The 23708-nt window shown below is 37.7% G+C and overlaps 1 protein-coding gene across 3 annotated transcripts in view; it reads right to left on the bottom strand.

Moving 5' to 3' along the window:
* The window catches only part of GPBP1 (GC-rich promoter binding protein 1), a 79519-nt gene that overhangs the window by 49270 nt on the left and 6541 nt on the right, over positions 1 to 23708 (bottom strand). The window lies entirely within an intron of this gene.

Genomic DNA, 23708 nt, shown 5'->3' with positions numbered 1-23708 from the left:
GTGTGTGTGTGTGTGTGTGTGTGTGTGTGTGTGTATGTACACATAAATACATCCAAAAGAATTGAAAATGGGTACTCAAATACTTTACACCAATGTTCCTAGCAGATCTAGTCACAATAGCCAAGAGGTGGAAACATCCAAATAGTCCATTAATAGATGAATGAATAAACAAAATGTATATACATTCAATGGAAGAAGAAATGAAGTACTGACATATGCTATGAAGATTAACCTCAAAAATATGCTAAGTGAAAGAAGCCAGACACAAAAGATTACATATTGTACAATTCCAGTTATATGAAAACTCCAGAATAGGTGAATCCAGAAGGAGAAGCAGACTGATGGTTGCCAGCAACTGTTGGAAGGAATGGGGAGTGACTGCTGAACGAATACAGATTTTTCTTTTTGGGGTGATGAAAACTGTCCTAGAACTTGTCAGAGGTGAGGGTTTCACACCACTGTGAATGTACCAAATGCCACTGAACTGTATGCTTTAAAATAGTTAACTTCCTTTAATGACTCTCTTTTCAATAAAAATAAATAGTAAGAGTGCTATAACCGTTTGAATAAAACACCATGAAGATGGTTATAAAATGTACACACTGAAAAATCTGAGGAAGAGGTTATTTATACAATTTCTAAATACCTCCAAGAAAAATACTTATTGCAGTTTTACAATAGCCTGGCAAATATTGGGTTGTCGGAAAAGTCATGAAGCATGTTTGCAACAGATGGCACTAGTTCATTTTTGGAAGTACTAGTCATTCACATCTATGTTATTGCTGTCATTTGATAGCTGACAGTTCTAGCTTTATTCTAAAAAAAATTGAGCGATTTGGAGATTTTACAAGTTGAAGATGGAAGACCAAACTGTGCATTTTTGCCATATTTTACTGTTTTACTTCCATAAAGGGAAGAACGTACGTCAAGCTTGTGAAAAGTTGCATAAAGTTTATGGTGACAATGCTCTACAAGAACATCAGTGCCAATGATGGTTCACGAAATTCTGTGCTGGTGATTTTGATCTCAACGACGCTCCTCTGTCAGGGAGGCCCACCAAGGTTGATGACAACAAAATAAAGGTATTGATCGAGTCAAACCCACATTACATGACACGAGAGATTACAGAAACATTGAACATCGATCATTCAAGTGTTCACAACCACCTGAAAAGGCTGGGATACGTAAGCAAGCTTGATATTTGAGTTCTGCATGAACTCAATGTTCACTGGACGTCGCATATAAACATCTGCAAAATGCTCATTAAACGTGAGGAAAACGATCCTTTTTTGAAGTGACTGATAACCGGTGGCGAGAAGTGGATTGTTTACAATGTGGTGCACAAACTGTCTTGGTCCCGACATCATGATTTGCCTCAAAGACTCTGAAAGCAGACATTCATCAGAGGAGGTTATGCTCTCAGTGTGGTGGGATTTTAAAGGTATTGTGTTTTTCGAGCTCCTACCAAGGAACCACACAATCAATTCGAATGTGTACTGTAGGACAGTTTGAATGAATCCATCATCCAGAAACGTCCAGAACTTGTTCACTGTAAAGGAGTTGTGCTCTATCACGACAACGCGAGACCACACACAAATATGATCGCCTGTCAAAAATTATTGGAGCGTGGTTGGGATGTGTTGCCACACCCACCATACTCGCCTGACCTTGCGCCGTCAGACTTCCACTTGTTTTGCTCTCTTCAAAACTCCTTGTGTGGTATAACATTCAGTTCAGATGAGGCTGTAAATCAGCACCTTGTTCAGTTTTTGCAAATAAAGACAGGTCCTTCTATGAGCAAGGAATTATGAAGCTCACTGAAAGATGGAAAAAGTTTATCGAACAAAACGGGCAATAGATCACTGATTGATCTTTGTTCTTTATATAAATGACCTTTGAAAAACATAGACAAACTACGTCATGACTTTTCTGACAACCCAAGAGCATGGGAAATGCTTAATCAACAGATAAAAGTGATTATCAGTAATAGAACAAGTTGAAACTGTGTATCAAATGATAGAATGCAATGAGCAAAACACAGCACCACTTCACTTCTGTAGTATCCTAGCCAAAGTTGCATAACCTGCATAACCTGCACAGCCTGTCTGGAAGTAAAAAAAAGCCAACTTGAGAGACGTTATATTAAAATAGCTGGCCCTTAATCTTCAAAAGTCAGGTTATAAAAGGACAACCATTTTTTTTTTAATAATCAGGCTGTGACACATGTTCATTCCATATTTTTATGGGTCATATTTTTAACTTTTGAAAACTATACTTTGATATTTTACTCCACCGAATTTTGTTTGCTTCAGTGTTGTAATACCATTAAAACTGTATTAGTGTTTAGTAGGCATCTACTAAATGCTAAGTCCTAAGTGATTTCCAGACCTCCCTAACAAAAAGTACAAGAGGCCCCCTTCCCTGGAGATTCTGATTCAATGAGTCATAAACAGGGCCTAGAATTGTGTTATTAAACAAGCACTTAAAAGTGATGATCATCAGGAAAGGACGGAAAATACTGTAATAAATATTCATCAGTATGAAAAAAATTCTTGCTTAAGGAACAAGGCCTCTCTTACAGGTAGCAAAATATTCTACTGCTTGACTATGTTTTACAGTTTTGGTCAAGAAACAGTGTACAATATCTTGTTATTAACTCTACTTAAAATTATAGATTAGACTCTCTCAAATATAAAAGAGCATTAATAAATTTCACAAGAAACCTAGTTACTAGAAAGTTCCATACTTTATTTAAAGTTTCAGTTTAGTGCTTCCTTTAACCTGGAATTTTGTTAGACTTCACAGTTTACCTCATAAGCTTTTCGGAACCTTTCTATACTTTACTTACATTGCGGGGGGGGGGGGGGGGGGGATCATAAAAAATAGAGCAAATAGAGCAGGAATGTTAGGAGAATTGTTATCACTTAGGTTGATACATATGAAAATTGCTATGTTCACAACTCCAAAAAGAATTTTATTTAAGGAGTAAAAAGTATTACTGGAAACAGGATGCTTTCAGTTGTCAAGTTTTTAGACTATTAAAGGTGCAATACATAAAATATAACTAAAGAACTTTAAAACTTATAATAAACTGACTTAATTTTCATATAAAATTCACCACTACAAAAAACATAACCCTTACTCTACAATGTAAACAAATTTTTAGTCATTGAGCTTCTCTTTCCTCACAAAACTGAAGCAGGTTAAGTCATCCCTGAAATTTTTTCTAAGTCAGCTTATGGGATCCTTTTTTTTTAAGGGTTGGTAAAGGTAAGTTTTAATTTAGAATTATAAAGCAAACAATAAGAATTAGGATAAAATCTAATTCAAATTGACTCATTTACTGAACAGCCAAAGTAGGCAAAACAATGCAGAAGATACAAAGCTCAAGAGGGCAGTCCTGCCTTCTAACAGCTAACAAGCTAAGAGAATTAACAAATAATTGAAAAATAAGGTGTGGCTGCCTCAAATCCTTTATCAGAAATGTTGAAGTATAAGCAAATTATTTTTTTTATCTGAAGTATTTACCATGAAAAAGGTCCAATATTACAAGGGTTCAAAGGAAGTAAACAGACAGTTAAAAATATATATATATATACTGGGATCAGCTTAACTTTGTACTCTGATATGGAGTAGAATTACAAAAGACTACGTAATTTACCCCTAACCTACACAACCAGTAATGACAGAATCTGGACAATGTGAACTCAAATCTTTCTGCCTCAAAAGTCATCCTGTCAGACCAGCCAGGTGGCTGGCTCAGTAGGTTAGAGCACGAGCTCTGAGCAATAAGGTTGCCAGTTCGACTCCCACATGGGCCAGTGAGCTGTACCTAAGCTGAGCTGCCCCTGAGCAGCCAACTAGTGGCCAGATGGTTCAGCTGGTGAGAACACATGCTCTTACCAATAAGGTTGCCAGTTCGACTCCCGCAACTAGACTGAAAGCAGTAACTGACTGAACTTTGAGCTGAGCTGCGCCCTCCACAACTAAGATTGAAGGACAAGAACTTGACTTGGAGCTGATGGGTCCTTGGAAAAACACAAAGTTCCCTTCTCCAATTCCTCAATAAAATCTAAAAAAAAAAAAAAAGTCATCCTGTCATTTACTTCCATCACCTCTCAAGCCTTCCCACAGAAACTAATGAAAGTTAACAAATCCATTCTCCTGCCCCCAAATATATTTTCAGAAAGTAACCAAAATAACATCTTCAAGTCCTAATTTTACAAACTTATGAAATTTCTGCACTATACTACAATATATTCATGTACGTTGTAATGTAAAAAAATCTTTAAGCGGCCAGCAGAGTGGCTCAGTTGGTTAAGAGCTCACTCAAGAGTGCAAGCCATGAGCAACAGGGTCACCAGTTCGATTTCCGACCTGAGCTGAGCTGCCAACAAGTGGCAGGATAGCTCAGCTAAAAAAAAATAAATAAATCTTTAAGTTATTTACCATCAAGTAAAATAACTGCAGCAAGAGGTGCTTGGTTTATCCTATGAGTTTCTTAAATCATGTGTATGAGAAACCACTGTTATACTATGTAAAATCCCAGAGATGGCTTAGCTCAACTGGAATATCAGATATGTACAAAAATCAGCATGGATTGGCCAGGTGAGTGGCGCGTTGGTTAACAGTTGGCTTGGGACGCCGGCTCTGAGCAGCAGGGCCCCGGTTCGGATCCCCCAGCTAAGACGGTGACACTGCGCCCTCTACAGCTAAGATGGTGAGCAGCAGCTCGACCTGGAGCTGGGCTGCTGTGAGTCGCCGGCAACAGCGTAGGCTACTGTGAAGCTGCAGTAGGCTGCCATAAGCTACCGTGAGCGGCTGGCAGCCGGAATGAGCGGCCGTCCAGTGGCCGGCAACTCATATGCCTCACCCGGGAAGAGCGCAATGATAATACCAACATGGGCCAGAGTGAAGCAACTTCCTCCACAACTAGACTGAAGAACAAAAAGACAGCAACTTGTCTGTTCTCCTCCCCTAATTCCCCAATAAAATCTTTAAAAAAAAAGAACATGTACAAAAATATGACTATAAGACCTAAAAGAACTACAATGTATATGACAATGTATCATATAATATAGAATTTATTTTTTTAATCAGGGTATTAAGACACTAGAATAACTACCAAGTTGTTAATGTATCATCCCTTAAGATACAAAAGGCAGCCTTTGTTACTTAATATTTTCAAACTTATTTAGCCTAAGACACAAAACTATAATGCTTTTGAGCAGAAAATGAAATTACCCTCTCAAGCACTGATACAGAAAGAAAATGGAATTTATCGCTGTTTCTCTCTACGTGCCAAGACTCCTTGGCCAGTAACATATTCTAAAACTTAGAAAAACAAAACAAAACCTGAAACAATCAGTCATTCTGTGTTAAGAATTTAAGAGTACGCATGGAATATTTTTTAACAGGTTTCTTAAAACTTTTTAATGCTTCCTTCCTAAATAGTACTAAATCATTCTGTTACAAATATATCTGAACTAATGAATCTAATCGCTATACTCAAGATGTCCAGGCAGTTAACAAACAGGTCAACCAACACCTCTTACTAAGGCCAGGTCTACCTAAATCTGAGTAGAGAAAGTACTCTGGAGATGGTAAGCAGAGGGCCTTTAACAGCACACAAAAATAAGAAATCAGAAATTAATTTGAAGACAAGGAAAGTATGTACTCAGAAGTTTTAAGGTTGTAATTACATGCATGGAAATTTGCTTTCAAAAAATAAATCTGGTAGCTTGCTGTAAAATGAAGGGGGGTGGTGATTCAGTAGATCACCTGGAGAGAAAAAGATATTAAAATCTAATATTTTGGTTCCCATCACCATAAATTCATGACAGACTTTTTCTCAAGTTTTGTTACTTACATTTAAAAAAAAAAAAAAAGACTATGGGTTTTACATTGAGTTCAATTTCAAGAGTTTCCTTCAGGGCCAGCCGAGTGGCACATTGGTTGGGAGTTGGCTTGGGACACCAGCTCTGAGTAGCAGGGCCCAGGTTCAGATCCCACATGAGGGCCAGTGACGCGGCACCCTCTGCAGCTGAGGTGGTGAGCAACAGCTCCACCTGGAGCTGGGCTGCTGTGAATCACCAGTGACGGCGTAGGCTGCAGTGGGGCAGCAGTGGGCTGCCGTGAGGCTACTGTGAGTGGCAGTCCAATGGCTAGCGAGCGACTGCCTCACAGGGAAAGAGCACAATGATGGTGCCAACATGGGCCAGTAGGAAGACGTCCTCCACAGCTAGACTGAGGAACAGAAGGATAGCAACTTCTCTGTTCCCCTCCTCCAATTCCCCAATAAAATCTTTAAAAAGTTTCCCTCAACTTTTTAAAAAGCTCTGTTCTCAAGAATGCCAGTAATAAGAGGGTAGTAGTAGTGAATATGGAGTGAAAAAAGGCAGAGATAGATAGAAAAACAGAATCTACTGGTGGATGATAGTAGAGAAGGACTGGATGTGGAGAGCAAATGAGAGTGAGAAACCAAAGATGAGTGCATTTCAAAGTTAGGAAATGAGAGGAACACAATGAAGGAAGACTTGGGGATGTTAAGAAATGGTGTTAACATGGTATGTTCACTTTTTGAGTATTTACCAAACTGTATACTTACAATTTATGCACTTTTTGAGTATGTGTGTTACCATTAATTAAAAGTTCTAATGAAAAAATTTTTGAACAGAAAACCAGGAACAATGTACCCATGAATTTAGAGATTGTTAACTTGAGTTAGTCAACAATGGCCAATGATGTAATCATTCGTGCCTAGGTAAGAAAATCTCCATAAAAACCCTAAAGGGATTCAGAGAGCTTCCACAGTTGATGAGTATCATTGCTGAGGTGATGATGCACCCCAAACTCCACAGGGACAGAAGCTCCTGCACTAGGGACCTTTCCAAACCTCACCCTATGTACCTCTTCATCTGGCTGTTCATGTTCTTTATAACATCCTTTAGAACAAACCACCAATAATAAGTAGTGTTTCCCTGAATTCAGTGAGCCATTATAGCAAAATTATTGAACCTGAGAATTGGGGGGGGGGGGTGCTCATGGGAACCTCCAATTTGCAGCCAAATGGGACAGAAGTGTGCATAATCTGGCAATCTACTACTTGAAATTGGCATTCCTATGGGACTCAGCCCTTAACCTACAGAGTCTACACCAACTCCACATAATTAGGGTTAGAAAATCTTAACTGAATTAACTATAGGACACCCTGTAGGTGTCCACAAAAAATTGGAGAACTTCGGGCCAGCTGAGTGGTGCGTTGGTTAAGAGCTGGCTTGGGACGCCAGAGGGCCCCGGTTCGGATCCAACATATGAGGGCCAGTGACACTGCCCTCTACAGCTAAGATGCTGAACAACAGCTCAACCTGGAGCTGGACTGCCGTGAGTCACCGCGACGGCGTAGGCTGCAGTCCCTGCTGCAGTGGGTTGCCATGTGCTACCATGTGTAACCAGCAGCCAGCATGAGCAGCCAGCAGCCGCCGTGAGCGGCCATCCAGAAGCCGGCAACTGATCTGCCTCGCCTGGGAAGAGCACAATGATGGTGCCAACTTGGGCCAGTGAAGCAACGTCCTCCACAACTAGACTGAAGAACAAAAGGACAGCAACTTGTCTGTTCCCCTTCCCCCAATTCACCAGCGCTGTTCCCATCCCCCAATTCCCCAATAAAAATCTTTTTTTAAAAAAATTGGAGAACTTCTTGGTGTATGAACAAACATACAAGCAAGCACATACACAGAACAGTAATCACTCAAAAAAAAAAAAAAGGCAGATTTTCTAAATCAAGAGTTAACATGGGCACTGGCACCACAAAGATAATTTCCTTCAACATAACAACCTCTCAATAAGCACTGCTTACATACACAAAACTACCAAACAGCTTTTTATTACCTTGTTCTTATAAATATAAATAATCATCAAACTTTAAAAACGATGAACACAAAGGAAACAATTAAAGAACCAGCCAACTTAAAGAAATTTTCAGAACCCCAAGAACAAAGAGCAATTTCTAGAGAGAAAAAAGAGAGCACTCTTCCATAATGAAGGAAATAAATCAGACTGCATCAAGCTTCTTAATCAATGCATACTGTTAAGATAACACACAAAACAGCCATCAAAGTCCTGAGGAAAATTACTCTGGTTCTTGAACACTATATATTTTCAGGCAGGTAATTCTTAAAACTGGAAGGAAAGAAAAAGATCAGTAACCATTTTTTAGTCAGGTAAGTATATGAACAGTTCATAAAATAAACCAAATAACATAGGAAAAGATACTCATAACAAGAAAAATACAAATTAAAATACTCCAACTACTCACCTACCATCTGGCAAAAATCTTTGTTAGGGCGGGTCCAGAAAAGCTAGTAGTCTAAGGTTAATTTTGCCCCACTAATTGCAGAAAATCCGTTTGAAGACTTTGCTATATTCCATCTATTCAGTGGTCTTTCCACACTGGCTGAGGGAGGACACAAACTTTTCCTGGCCCTAGGTAAACACTGGAAAGTGTTTTGCCTATTTTTTTCTGATGGTTCTATCCTCAGCCTCAGTAGTTTCCACACAAGTCAGTCCTAAGTCAACATGTTCTCTGTGCACCACTTTCCTCTCTATCATTTTGCCACGCAAATTCTACCTATTCTGTCATCAAATTTTCAGCAGTCTCCTCAACTTCCAGTAAGACCACCAGGCTATGTTTGAATTCACCCTCCCTGGGCTATAGCCTATTAATTTTCTTCAAGTAAATGGGCTGAGGTATTTACAGGAATGCTAGACAATGTTTAAAAACCTGTTTCATGTATTTTGTCTGGCTTTTCAGATTTCTAAGGTGATGAGAAAACCTGGTTATCTGGTTTCCTGTTATTCCATCAGAGTCAGAAATAAAAGCCAATTCAATTTTAACATTACAAGACTTTCACTAAATTGAATGTTTTACATGTATGTATTTTATCTCATGGAATTTTTCTTGAAACAATCCAACTAATTCCAAGTAATTTAACTGCTCCCAAAAACAAAGCCCAACAACGAAATCCAGCATTCAGTATCCAATAATAAATTACCAGTCATAAAAAATTAAAAAAAAAAAAAAGAGCAAGAAAATACTACCAAGAAGAAAAATCCGTTTATGGAAAGATATCCAGAAATGAGATATGATGGAATTAGCAGACAAGTATACCAAAGCAGCTATCATTAATATGTTTAGGGTAAGGGAAAACGTGAACATAAAAAACTACAAAAGACCCACACAGAACTTCTAGAGAAAAAAAATGTAATACCCAAAATGAAAAATACACTAGATAGGGCCAGCCGAGTGGCGTGTTGGTTAAGAGTTGGCTTGGGACGCCAGCTCTGAGCAGCAGGGCCCTGGTTCAGATCCCACATGAGGGCCAGTGACGCTGCGCCCCCTCCAGATAAGATGGTGAACAATAGCTCAATCTGGAGCTAGGCTGCCATGAGTTGCTGGCGACGTCATAGGCTGGGCTGCCATAAGCTACCATGAGTGGCCGGCAGCCAGCGTTGAGCAGCCGGCAGCTAGCGTGAGCTGCCAAAAGCTGCCATGAGCGACCATCCAGTGGCTAGTGACTGATCTGCCTGACCTGGGAAGAGCACAATGATAATATCAACATAGGCCAGTTAAGCAATGTTCTCTACAACTAGACTGAAGAACAAAAGGACAGCAACTTGTCTGTTCCCCTTCCCCGATTCTCCAACGCTGTTCCCCTCCCCCAATTCCCCAATAAAATCTTTAAAAAAAAAAATACACTGGATAGAGGTAACAGTAGATTTAACAATGCAGAAGAAAATGATCAGTGAGTCAACTGACAGGGTAGCATTCAACCTATAAAAGAGACAAAGATGGACACTTTACAACTGAAATGTACAAATAAAAATTGAAATAATTTATAATATTTATGCACCCAATGACAGTGATATATTTTTCATAAAGCAGAAAGTACAGGTGAAAAAAGGAATAGAAAATACTTAACAGGCAACTTGAACACAGCTTTCTCAGTCCAATACAAATCTAGAATAAAAAATCAGTAAGAATAAAGACTTGGGGTGGTCAGTTAGTTCAGTTGGAGTGCAGTGCTCATGACACCAGAGTTGCCAGTTCCATCCCTCCATGGGCCACTGAGTTGGGCCCTCCACAGCTGGACTGAAACAACTACTTGACTTGGAGCTGATGTGTCCTGGAAAAAACACCTTCCACAACACTGTTCCCCAATAAAATTCAAAAACAAAAAAATGTTTTAAAAAATATGTACAGTAAAACCTTGGATTGCGAGTAACTTGTTCTGCGAGTGTTCCGCAAGATGAGCAAACATTTCTAATAAATTTTAACTTGATAAACAAGCGATGTCTTGCAATACAAGTATGTGATACCAAACGTCACAGGATCACAACTGAGCCAATGGTTCTCTCCCTCCCTCCCTCCCTCTCGCTCTCTGTGGGATTGTGGGTGACTATCTCCCATGCTCGAGGTTATGGAGATCTCATCTGCAGAGGAGGAGAAGGCAGAGAAATCCCTCACTTCAAATGAGATTAGGGAGATGTGTAAAATGTGGGAAACAGTGCAAAATTTTGCAGAAAAGCACCACCCGAATAAGGCTGTAGCAGTGCGAGCGATGAATCTGTTTAACAAGTTTGCAATGTCACATTTCTGCAAAATACTCAAAAGGAGGCAAAAGCAAAGTGTCATTGAATAGGTTCCTTGTTAAAGTTGCACAAAAAGAAAAAGATTCCATTGAGCCAATAGATAGCAGTGATTCCGTTAGTGATAGTGAAAGTCGTCCTACACAGTAACTCTCCTTCCTCTCTCTTGCCTCCCTCACACCAGCTAAGAAGGTTTTCAAAGGTAAGTGCAGGTTAACTTGTTTATTTTTCTTTATATTTTGTATTTTCTTTATTATTTTGTATTATATTACAGTATTGTAATCATTTTTATATGAATATTTTGGGGATGCAGAATGAATCATCTGAGTTTCCATTATCTTATGGGGAAATTCACTTTGATATTCAAGTGCTTTGGATTACAAGCATGTTTCTTGAATGAAATATGCTCGCAAACCAAGGTTTTATTGTGTATATATAGAAGACTTAAACCATACTAAAATATTGATTTTATATTTCAAATGCTAAATCACAAAATACAGAAAGTTTATCTTCTTTTCAAGCACCTATCTTAGGACAAAGAAAACTTTAATAAATTCCAAACAGAAATATATATTTGACAATTAAACTAAAAATTGATAACCAAATCAAAAAACAAAAAGACTCTTCCATATGTAACTCAAACACAAAATAAAGAAACAATCACCAAACCAACTGGAAAAAGCAGGACATATAAATAAATCCCAAAACTGCTGGAGGCAGAGGGGATCAAGAGACGCCACTATCACAAATAAACAAAATCAAAAATGACAAAGAATATCTGAAACCACGAGCTACTTTGAACTGTATGTAAATAAAGTTGAAAACACAGAAATGGCAATTTTTAGAAAAATACAATTTATTAAAAATGTCCCCAGTAGAGAGAAAATCTAAACATAAAATAAAAGCTCCATTACAAAACAACCACAGTCCAAAGTGTCCTTGAAAACTGAGGTTCTAGGCACTGCAGAAAGGAAATACAGGTACATACTATATAAGACAGATGGAAATGAATAAAAACACTGTAGAACTGGAAGTATCAGTATGAACTTATTTGGTACTGTAGGGTAAACATACATTAAGATTGGCTTAGAACTTAAATTCTACTTTAAATGTCAAGTATCCAAAACCTAATTCAATGCAATAAGGTAACTATCATCCTTTTAAAAATCTTTCATTGGGCCGGCCAAGTGGCTCAGTTAGTTAAGAGTTGGCTTAATAGCGCGAGCTCTGAGCAACAGGGCCAACAGTTCGATTCCCACATGGGCCAGTGACGCTGTGCCCGAGCTGAGCTGTCACAGAGCTGCCAACAAGTGGCAGGATGGCTCAACTGGTTTAACAACAAGATTGCCTGTTCGATGGTGGGCTATGCCCACCCACAACTAAGATTGAACTCGGCACCTTTAGCTGAGCTGCCGCCCAGATGGCTCAGTAAATAGAGCGTGCGCTCTTAACAACAAGGCTGCTAGTTCGACTCCTGCATGGAATGGTGGCTACGCCCACCCGCAACTAAGATTGAACACAGCACCTTGAGCTTAGAGGCCATGAGCTGCCGACAGGGAGCCAGATGGAGACTGCGCCCTCCACAATGAAGATTAAAGAACAACAACTTGGCTGATCCCCTTCCCCAATTCCCCAATAAAAATCTTTAAAAAAAAAAATTTAAATTAAAAAATAAAAATCTTTCATTGATGATTGGATAAATAGATAAAAAAGATGTGATACGCACACGCACACAATGCATTATTATTCAGTCATACAAAAATGAGAAAACCCTGCCATTCGTAAAACATGAATGCACATTAAGGAGTATTATGCTAGGTAAAATAAGTCAGAGAAAGACAAATACTGTATGATCTCATTTATATGTGGAATCTTAAAAAAATCTCATTGGAAAAAAGCTCAATGGTACAAGCTTCAAGTTACAAGATAAATAAGTACTAAGAATATAAAAGTACAGCACGCCTATAGTTAACACTGCTATTGATATATATTGGATCGTCAGGAAAGTCATGACGCATTTTTGCATTGAAAAACAAAAAAATACGTCATGACTTTCCCGATGACCCAATATATACAGATAGATAAATATGTTTATATATGAAAGTTAAGAGAGTCAATTCTAAGGGTCTTCATCACAAGGAAAAAAATTTTGTTTTACTTTTTAAAATTTTATCCATGAGATGATGGATGCTAATGAAACTTATTGTGGTAATCATTTCACAATATATGTTAAGTCAAACCATTACGATATAAGCTTAAACTTAAACTTGGAGGGGGAGGGGGATTAAAGGTATACAAAAAAATCCCCCTCAAAAAAAAAGGATTAAAGGCACACAAAAACAAGAAATCTTAACCAATTTAGCCATAAGTTACTTATCAAAAGATTCAGCATTATACATGTCATTCCATTAAATGCAATTAAACTTCCCATAAACATTTCTGCTGTATTTATTTTCTGAATAACATAATTTCCAGTAAACATTTATACACTGCCTCCAAATCAGCATTTTAAACAATATTCTCCACAAGAATATATACTACTATGGAATAAAGCAACAGAAGGAGGAATAAAGGAAAGAAGGAAGGAAGGAAGATTAGCTCATTCTTCTTGGTGCCAGGAGTGGCAATTACAGATCAAAAACAAAGATGAAATAATGGTAATGATTATCCTCAAACTATCAAAATGTGAAACCCACCAGACTAAATTAGTATGAATTTAATATGAAATTAACTTCATTATTGGTTATTTTGTGCTGAAACTCCACATCAGATTTATTAGATTATTAAACAGTAGAAATCCTGACTTTGAGGACTGAGACACACGGAAAATTGACAAAAGTAAACATTATACAGAAGGAAAAGAGAATCCTTATTAAGCATCCATGAGCAAATATCATGTTAACACTTTACATATCTCAACCAATCCTAATTATAAAAGGTATTTAAATCCCCATTTTACAAATTTAAAAACAACTTGAGCTTAAAGAGGTTGTGCCCAAGGTGTCACAGCTGGCTCCTAACAAGTTTCAAATATTACAAATTATGTCATACTTCATTTTTTTAATCTAAGTTATGACACAGAACTCATTTTTATACTTACAACAAAATAATGGGCTTGACAATTTTGCATGTCAAAGACAAATCAACTTTTTAGAATTAAAACATCGTAAATTACACATTAAGAATACAGTGTCCTTCCCTCAGCCAGAACAGTTTAAGTGTCCTACAGAATTTAGATTTTTAGAGAAACTGCTCACAAAAGTTACAGTTGTATTTGTTTTTTTGTTAAGCTACAATAAAGAAACACTCTCAATCCTTTGGGGGATAAAAGCATACAGTGTCCTAATTTCCAGATTAAATGTCTTTTTTGACACCCTTTTATTTAATAATTCCATTTTAAAAGCTACAATGACTAAGACACCATAGCATTAATACACGAATAAAAATAAACATCAGTGAAAAAGAGAGCAAAAGTCCATATACCCAAATATATTCAGAAACAGTATATTTGAAAAGTTGGGACAACTCTCCTACCTCAAAGCTTACTCAAAATAATCATCAAATGGATCAAAGATTTAGAGGAGAAAAAAGCAAAGTCAGAAATGGGAAAAATTGTTTTGCTCTCAGAGGGGGTTAGGAAGGCCTTTCTAAGTATGACACACACAAAAAGAAGTGATAAAAATATATTTATATATTCAAGTGTATGCATAAACGCAAAGTTTGACAAAATAGGACAAAATTCAATCAAGGTCCAAGAAAATAACATACTGGGGGTAGGGGAAAACTCGTCACATATAGCACACATGAAGGGCTGGCTTTCATATATAAAATGTTCCTACAAATCAACAGGAAAAAAACTCAATAAAAAAATGGGGAAAGACTTAAAAGTTCACAGAAAAGGATCTTGTATATGAAAATTTTCCATTCAAAAGGACAAGGCAAAATGTGTAAGAAAAAAGTCTGATCCCCATTAGTGCTGGAAATGTAGCTCTTTTGGATAGCAATCTGGCATAGTACTCAAAATTACACTCAGAAATTCCACCTATAAGAAGGTACGCCACATAGTGTGGGAGTGGAGTCAAGGGAATTTTAATAGATATGTATGATATTGGGGGGGTGGAAGTGGGGTGGCAGATTGGGGGAGGGGGGTTGTCATTTCGAGGGGTAAAAAGTGTAACTATTGCACTGTGTTGTACAGCTGAAACTAATTCTAGAAAGTGTGTATTTCACAATAAAAAATAAAAAAATAAAATGTACTCCACATTTACAAGGATATTCATGAGCATCATACATATAGTTTAAATAACAATGGAGGGCCAGCCGAGTGGCTCTTTGGTTAAGAGTTGGCTTGGGAGCGCAAGCTCTCAGCAGTAGGGCTGCTGGTTCAGATCCCACATGGGCCAGTGACGCCGCGCCCTCTACAGCTAAGATGGTGAACAACAGCTCGACCTGGCTCTGGGCTGCCACGAACCGAAGGCGGCAGCGTAGGCTGCAGTGGGGCTACAGTGGGCTGCCATAAGCTATCGTGAGCAGCTGGCAGCCAGCGTGAGTTGCCGTCAGCAGCCATCCAATGGCCAGCAACTGATCTGCCTCAGCCAGGAAGAGCACAATGACCATAACACCAACATGGGCCAGTGAAGCGATGTCGCCCACAACTAGACTGAAGAACAAAAAGAAAGCAACTTGTCTGTTCCCCTTCCCCGATTCCCCAACGCTATTGCCTCCCCTGAGTCCCCAACAAAATCTTAAAACAAAAAAACTTAATGGTATCAACAGAGGTCTGGTTAAATAAGACTATTATTCAACCAATAAAAAGAATGGGGTAACTTAACATGTATTAGTATGGAATAACTTTCCAACGTATTTTCTTAACTAAAAGGCTATTCAGAAGGGTATAGCTCATGCTTCTATTTCTATTAGGAAGATAAAGAATATAACCTTCTTATCTGTACACGTGAGGTCTCTCTAGAAATATACATTAGAAAAAAACTAAATGGTTTCTTCAGACAAGAACTACTACGGGGCAATGGGAGAGTGGGTGACTTTTCCCTAAAAACCCTTGTACTTTCTGTAATTTGCACTGGGTGCATGTGTTAAAAATAATTTTAAATACTCTCTAGCCTGACTCAACTTTACCATTTCCTGAATCCTCAAACTTTTAATATAATCCATCTTTTTCTGAAGCCAAGTTAGGTTGGAAAGAAAAGAACAAGTTTTAACAAATGAATTATAAAATGAGCCTAACCCTTATAAACAAGTCAGTTCACAAAGAATGCTAACAGAGACAGGACCCTTGACATGAAATGGAAGATTTGGAAATTCGAGTACCTTAAAGACATTAAGGTTATGAAGACAGCTAAAAATATATATGGAATACATACACACACACACACACACACACGCAAACTTGTTTGGCAACTTGCTTAGGGCTTTACAAGTAGTAACTCATTTAGTCCTAACTACACCCCCAAGAGGTTATTATCTTTTCTTCAAAACAAGAAAAACAGGTTTTTATATAGATGTGAATCACATTTTAAAGTTCCCAAGGTTACAGTACTAGTCAGTAGCAGCTGAAATTCTTCACCACTATACCTGCTGTAAATAACTCAGGATACTTTAGAGATCTTATATAAAATATTAGCTTTAATAACAGGTATTGAAGAAATTATTTTAAGTTCTGAGTTTTAGTCTTACCTGTCAGGCACTGTCTTGAGCTATAGATATATCAAAGTATACAAAATACAGATCTCAGTCTCTTAGGTAAAAGACAAATAGTTTCAGCTACCACTACAGTCACAACTGGCTTTTCACTAACATAGAAAATTATGTCCTCAAATAGCCTATTGTCTTCTCATCAAATTCAGTCCTTGGAAGGTCCTAATTTAAAGGACTAAGGTGAAAATCTTTTCACTCGCTTTTCTCCATTTCCTATTGAAATGACTCATTTTAAGGAAGAGAGACCAAAAAGTAATTCATGTGAAAAATCTGAAACTACCAGTTGAATTACAGGAAAAAATGAAGGCAACGAAGCTTGCATTGGAAAAGTCCTTAAGACATTTGATTATCATCAGGTGAATCCATTTTTCAAGTAGTTTTCCACATAGCTAGTGTTCCATAAAAACAGATGTCATCATGCACCTGATGTTACTCATTGTAATAGCCTCAAGCTTAGCATTCTTCTAGAGCTTTCATAAATAAGCCCCCTTGTGAGGGATCTTTGTAAGAGCAAAAATGAAGCTCTACAGGGCCAGCCCAGTGGCTCAGTTGGTTAAGAGCTCACCCAAAAGTGCGAACTCTGAACAGCAGCAGTTCAATTCCCGGCCCAAGCTGAGCTGCCGCTGAGCTCCCAACAGGTAGCAGGATGGCTCAGCTAAAAAATAATAACAATAAATAAATAAAACTCTAGAGGCATAAATCTGCATTTTTATCTCTGAAGAAACACAAAAGGATTATACTCAAAGACAACAGTTAATATAAATGAATTGTCCTGGCCGTCCTGATTTCTGAAAATGAGCCTAAAATTCTGTTCACCCAAATTTAAAAGTCACTCCTTTAATTCTAAAGTGTGTTTTATCTTTTTAAACCTGAGAGGACAATTTCACTAGGTTTCAATCTCTCTGGCTCAACAGTTCAAAATTGGAGAAAATTTTTAAAGGCAAGGATCATAATAAAGAAGTCTTTATCAGGCGGTCCCTTCAGAAAACTACCAGCAAATCCAAAGCCAGTCTTTAACAGACTAGAAGTTCATGCAACATATTTAAGCCTAGGCAGATCATCCAGCTTCTAAATGAGCTGACAACAAATCAACTTGACTATAAATAATCCCCTAACAAGTTTCACCTAGTCCCCAAGCAGTTAAATATATCAACTTCATATACTCAACTCAGGAGAAAAAAACAAAGTTCCGCTGAATTATCTAAAATGTTAATAATTCCTTTAGTAACTGCACTGAGAATATGAGTCAAGATCCCCACCCTCAGAAAAGTTTGTGATAAAGATGGGTAAGAGTGAACAAGATAATTCGACTGTGCTCTGAGTGAATAATACAGAGTAATTAAAAAAAAATCAAAAGGTGTAAGAAGGGAGTTGCCCACTTTATTTATGGTTAGAGAAAGTCACTCAGAATGTAACATCTGAACTAAAATTGAGCTAACAAGGGGAAAACAGAAGAAGGAACAAACATAAAGGTCCTAAGATAGGAAGGAAAACGCCTGGTGTGTTAAAGAGAAAGAAAGCCAAAGGCCAAAGTCTAGGAAGATAAGCAAGCAAGGCTGCAGAGAAAAAGAAGAGGCAAAGAATGCAGATGCTTGTAGGCTACAGAGGCTCTAGGCTGTTTTTAGGTCCAATGGGAAAACACTCATTACTACTAGATTCGGTGATGTTGGCTGGACTGGCCAACATCAAATAGCTATTATTACTAGACTGTGATGAAACCATGATTCAAATTCAAGGTCTCTATTTACTCTGTATTCACAGAAGTTCTGAGCAGACAAATTACATGAGTTTAAAAATCTTACTTTTTTTTTTTGCCTTGTTTGCTAACTAAATACCTAGCACCAATGAAGGTGCAGGCACATAGCAGACACTTAAACATCTGCTGAGGCAATGAATGAACATCACTAGCACAGCTAGCTCTCAAGAGATGAGAATCTTATATCCACTGCTGAGTCAATGTTTTACAGTAAATAAGTTGATACATTTGTACCTACTTTCTCATTTCCAAAACATAAAGGTTGTCATTTATTTTCCAGGTTGTTCAAGTATTAATTAGATAACATATAACATTTCAAGTGGATGGAAAGAAGATTGCTCTATGAATTAAAAACGGCATTCCTGGGGCCGGCTGGGTGGCTCAGTTGGTTAGAGCACAAGCTCTGAGCAACACAGTTGCTGGTTCGATTCCCACATGGGCCGGTGAACTGTGCCTGAGCTGAGCTGCCACTGAGCTGCCAATGGGCAGCTGGATGGCTCAGATGGTGAGAGCGCATGCTCTTAACAATAAGGTTGCCGGCTCGATTCCCGTATGGGATGGTGGGCTGCAGCCTCCCCCCACCCCGCCACTAGATTGAAAGTGGCGAATGGACTTGGAGCTGTTTGTGCCCTCTACAAGATTGAAGGATGACAACTTGCCTTGGAGTTGATGGGTCCTGGAAAAAACACTGTTCCCCAATAAAGTTAAAAAACAAAAAACAAAAAAACGCAGGCATTCTTTTCCAACAGATCTTACTTCACATGTTCATAAAAGCAATTTCTCCTTTTAATCCAAATTTTCTATAACAGATTCTTAAAAACCAAAAGATGTCAATCAGGTTTTAAAGCAGAAAAAGTCAAATGCTGTAATTTGTATTCACCAACTACTATTCTGGAGTAATGATATAATGCATATACATTAATGAAGAATACACAAGTAGTTGTATACGTATAGTCAACTTATTTTCAACAGAGGTACTGCAAAGTGATTCAACGGGCAACAAAGTCTTTCCAACAAATGGAACTGGGACAGCTGGATACTTATATCCCCCCCCCCCAAAAAAAAGGAAACTCAACACTTTCCTTATACCGCATGCAAAAAAACAAAACAAAACATTCAAAATGATCACAGATCTAAAAACAAGAGCTAAACTACAAAATATCTAGAAGCAGGAGAAAAATCCTGTGACCCTGAGTTAGGCAAAGATTTCTTAGGACGCAAAAAATTAACAAATCATGAAAAAAATGTTAACCAATTTTACTTCAAAATTTAAAATGTTCTTCAAAACATACTGTTAAGAAAATGAAGACAAACCACAGACTAGGAGAAATTGTTTGCAAAACATTTGTCTGATACACTTGTATTCAAAATTTGGAAAGAATTCTTACAACTCAGCAAGAAACTGAGTTTTTTTAAATGGGCAAAAGATTTGAATAGACACTTCACCAAAGCACATAAAAAGATGCTCAGGTTCATTATTAGGGAAATATGGATTAAAATCACAATGCAAACTCAAACTATACATCCACTAGGATGGTTAAAATTAAGACTGACAACATCAAATACTGGCAAGAAGACAGACTAGAACTATATATAATGTTCATTGCTGGTGGGAATACAAAATGGTTCATTTTGTAAAACAGTTTCAGCAGAATTAAATGCACACAATTCATATGACCCTGCAATCCCATTGCTAGGTATTTCCCAAGAGACGTGAAAACATTCGTTCACGGAAGTCCTATACGCAAATGCTCACAGAAGCTTTATTCATAACAGACAAACATTGGAAACAATCCAAATGTCTAGTAACCGAAGAATGGACAAATACTTATTACATATCCATACAACAGAACTTAGCAACAAAAAAGGATTAATTATAATACATGCAACGACATGCATGAAAAAAGCCAGAAACAAAAATCTACACACTTATTCCATATACATGACATTGTGGAAAACAATGCACTCTACAAAAGACAAGAAACAGATTGATGGTTTCTAGGGACTGGGGGTGAAGAGAGGGGACTATCTGTAAAGGACAAGGTAACTTTCTGGGGAGATGAAAATGTTCTAGTTTCATTGTGGTGGGGTAACACAACTGATTTTCCAAAAATCTGCAAACTGTACACTAAAAAGAGTATATTGATTGTATGTATACCTCAACAAGCCTAATTTAAAAATGGGTTCAGGGCCAGCTGAATGGCTAGGTTGGTTAAGAGCACAAGCTCTAAGCAACAGGGTCACTGGTTAGATTCCCACATGGGCCAGTGAGCTGCGCCCAAGCAGAGCTGCCGCTGAGCTGCCAACAGGTGGCAGGATGGCTCAGCTGGTGAGAGCATGTGCTCCTAACAACAAGGTTGCCAGTTCGACTCACACATGGGATGGTGGGCTACACTCACCTGCAACTAAGATTGAACACAACATCTTGAGCTGAGTTGCCAACAGGCGGCCAAGGTGGCAACTGGAATTGGAGCTGAAGCTAGCTGCGCCCTCCACAACTAAGACTGAATGACAACAACTTGTCTGTTCCCCTTCCCCAATAAAACCTTTAAAAAAAAATGGGTTCATACCCCATTTAAATAATTAGCAGGCAGACATTCATTTATAAAGGCTATTAAAAAGGTCATTTTTACTATAAAAATAAAGGATTAATAGTGTTTCCCATATACAGGCAAACCTCAAAGATAACGCAGATTCGGCTGCAGACCATTGCAATAAAGCGAGTTTCACAATAAAGTTAGTTGTAATCTTTTGCTGTTGGGGGGGGGGGGGCAGGTCTTATCTTCAGTTTGTAAAAATGCAGTATCTGTGTAGCACAATAAGTGAAGGGCAGTACAACGAGGTATACTTATATTACTTTGACCCTAAATTTATTGTCTCTAGTCTGAAGATTAATAAATTAATTCTAAAATTTTTCCTCTACATCAAGGACCAAGTCTACTAATCCAAACTGGATGTTAATTTTTACTTTCAATTTATGCTAGAGGGAAACTAAGAATTACTTTTCTTCGGATCATTTCTAGAAATATCATTATTAATACACCAAAGGATAGCGTTAATGTTGGCTAACTGCCCATTCAACTACACTGACAGTAAATATTAGAAAAATAAAGGAAGAGTATTCTAATTAATGACTATTATCAACCAGCCTTAAGGTAATTTTCTTCCTTAAAAGACAGAAGTACTTAACATTAGATCATTTCTTTTAAGGGGAGCAAATGACTTGTAGAGGGTGTTTTGCAAACTTGGGGGGGAGGTTTGTCTTCTAGAATGGTCACGCTTGTGCTATTACGTATTGAGATACATTACATTATAAATGATCTTCCTTTATCTCTTTTATTACAGTTGTATGTTATTGTGATCTTATGTGCATGGGACATTTTATTTCAGGGTAGTAAAGGGGAAGTACTTGTTATACAATAAAAGGTATATGGATCTGACTTGCTCTAGAGCTGGGCTGTCCATTATGGTCACATGTTATTTAAATTTAAACTAAAATTAAATATAACTTAAAATTCAGTTCCTCATATGCACTAGCCTCATTTCACATGATCATAAATGAATGACATATGGCTAGTGATTACCACTGTAGACATAGAACACTTCCATCATTTCATTAAGTTCTATTGGACAATGCTGTTCTACTATGTAGAACACTAAAGATGTTAACTGTAACAGAAAAATACAAATAAGAGATTTCAAATTCTGGCTCCACCACTTACTAAGGAAGGACCTTGGGTAAATTTTTTATCTCAGACCAAGTTTCTTAAAACCATTAAATGGAAGTAGCACTTATTTCACGTAGTAATTAGGAAAAGCACTTTCTAAACTGAATACTATATAAACGTAAGTTATGGAGTAATCCAAAAGGAAAATATCCTTGAATGAGATCAAACCCATGTGAAGGGTATATTATAAACAAGTCACAACTGTATCACCACAAGGAAAATAAAATTTAGTTGCTAAGGGTAAAATAAATATTTTCTAAGTTCCTAAAACAGAATAGTATTTTACTTTCTTCCTCCTATCACCTTAAAAACTTAACTATGACCCATAATGTTTGGGAGTTTAGGCTCTGCTGATAGCGGGGGTAAAAAAAAATGGTGCAGCCACTATGGAAAATATGGTGGTTCCTCAAACAATTAAATAGAATTACCACGATCCAGCAATTCCACTCTTGGGTATACACCCAAAAGAAAAGCAGTGATTCAAACTTGTGCACACCCAAGTTCACAGCAGCATTGTTCACAACAGCCAAAAGGCGGAAGCACCTCAAGTGTCCATCAACAGATGAATGGATAAACAAAATGTGGAATATGCATACAATGGATTGCCTTAAAAAAGAAGAAAATTCTGATTCTGACACATGCTACAACAGGCATGAACCTCAAGGACATTATACTAAGTGAAATAAGCCAGTCACCAAAAGACAAATAGTGCACAATCCCCCTACTATGAGGTACCTAATCAAATTTATAGAGATAAAAAGTAGAATGGTTATTGCCAGAGGCTGGGGAGCAGGGAAAATGAGGAGTTAATATTAATTGGGTACACAGGATTTCAGTTTAGGAAGATGAAAAAAGTTCTGGAGATGGATGGTGGTGAGGGCTGCACAACATGAATGTACTAAATGCCACTAAATGAAATGTACACTCAAAAGTGGCTAAAATACTAAATTTTGTTTATTTTACCACAATAAAAAAAATAGTTCCCTCATACACAGATTGGGAGATTAGTCTCATACATTGTCCCTCTCCATCTCATACATTGTCTAGAAAAGTTGAAAGATTTAAATCTTGTAAATTCATTTAAATTTAAAACATACTTTCTTCTCTGAACTTATAATTCAACTTCCTATTTGTGAGGTGAAAACTTTCACTAATTGACAACTACCAGTTGTAAAGAATTACCTCCTATTGAGGTTTTTAACATTTCCACAATTTCTTCTGACAAAAGGTGGGGGCCAAACTCCATTCCCCTTGATTGCCAGCAAGATTTAATAACTTGCTTCTAGTGAAAAGAGTGTAGCAGATGTGACTTCTGAGAATAGGTCATAAAAGGCACTTCAGTTCTAGCTACCTCTTAGATCACTTGCTCTGGGAGATGCAGCTGCCATGTTGTAAAGAAACTCAAGCAATTCAATGGAGAGGTCTACATATGGTAAGAAACTGAGTCTTCTGGGTAACAGCCAGCATCAACCTGCCAGCCCAAAGAGTACACCATCTTGGAAGGAGATCCTCCAGCCCCAGTCAAACTGTCAAGTGTCTACAGCCCTGCTCAACATCTTGATTAAGATTTTATAGAAGACCTGGGGGGGGGGGTGGACCACACACCAGATTTCTCAGCTAAACTCCCAAATTTCTGGCCCACAGAAACCATGTGAGATAACCAATATTTAAGTTTACAAAAGCAAACTAATTTATTTTACTAGTATGTATATGTAAAGAACGGTTCCTGACAATTTTTTAAGAATTTCTAAAAATCTATTTGCAAGTTGTGAGTTTCACACAATCTATTTAACTAGGATTTTAAATCTTTTATTCTTGCTAACAATTAAAAAAATGTATGGGAGGGGCCGGCCGAGTGGCTC

Source organism: Hipposideros armiger, unplaced genomic scaffold, assembly GCF_001890085.2.
Source record: "Hipposideros armiger isolate ML-2016 unplaced genomic scaffold, ASM189008v1 scaffold_122, whole genome shotgun sequence".
Classification (NCBI taxonomy): domain Eukaryota; kingdom Metazoa; phylum Chordata; class Mammalia; order Chiroptera; family Hipposideridae; genus Hipposideros; species Hipposideros armiger.
This window is presented reverse-complemented; position numbering and strand designations above follow the sequence as displayed.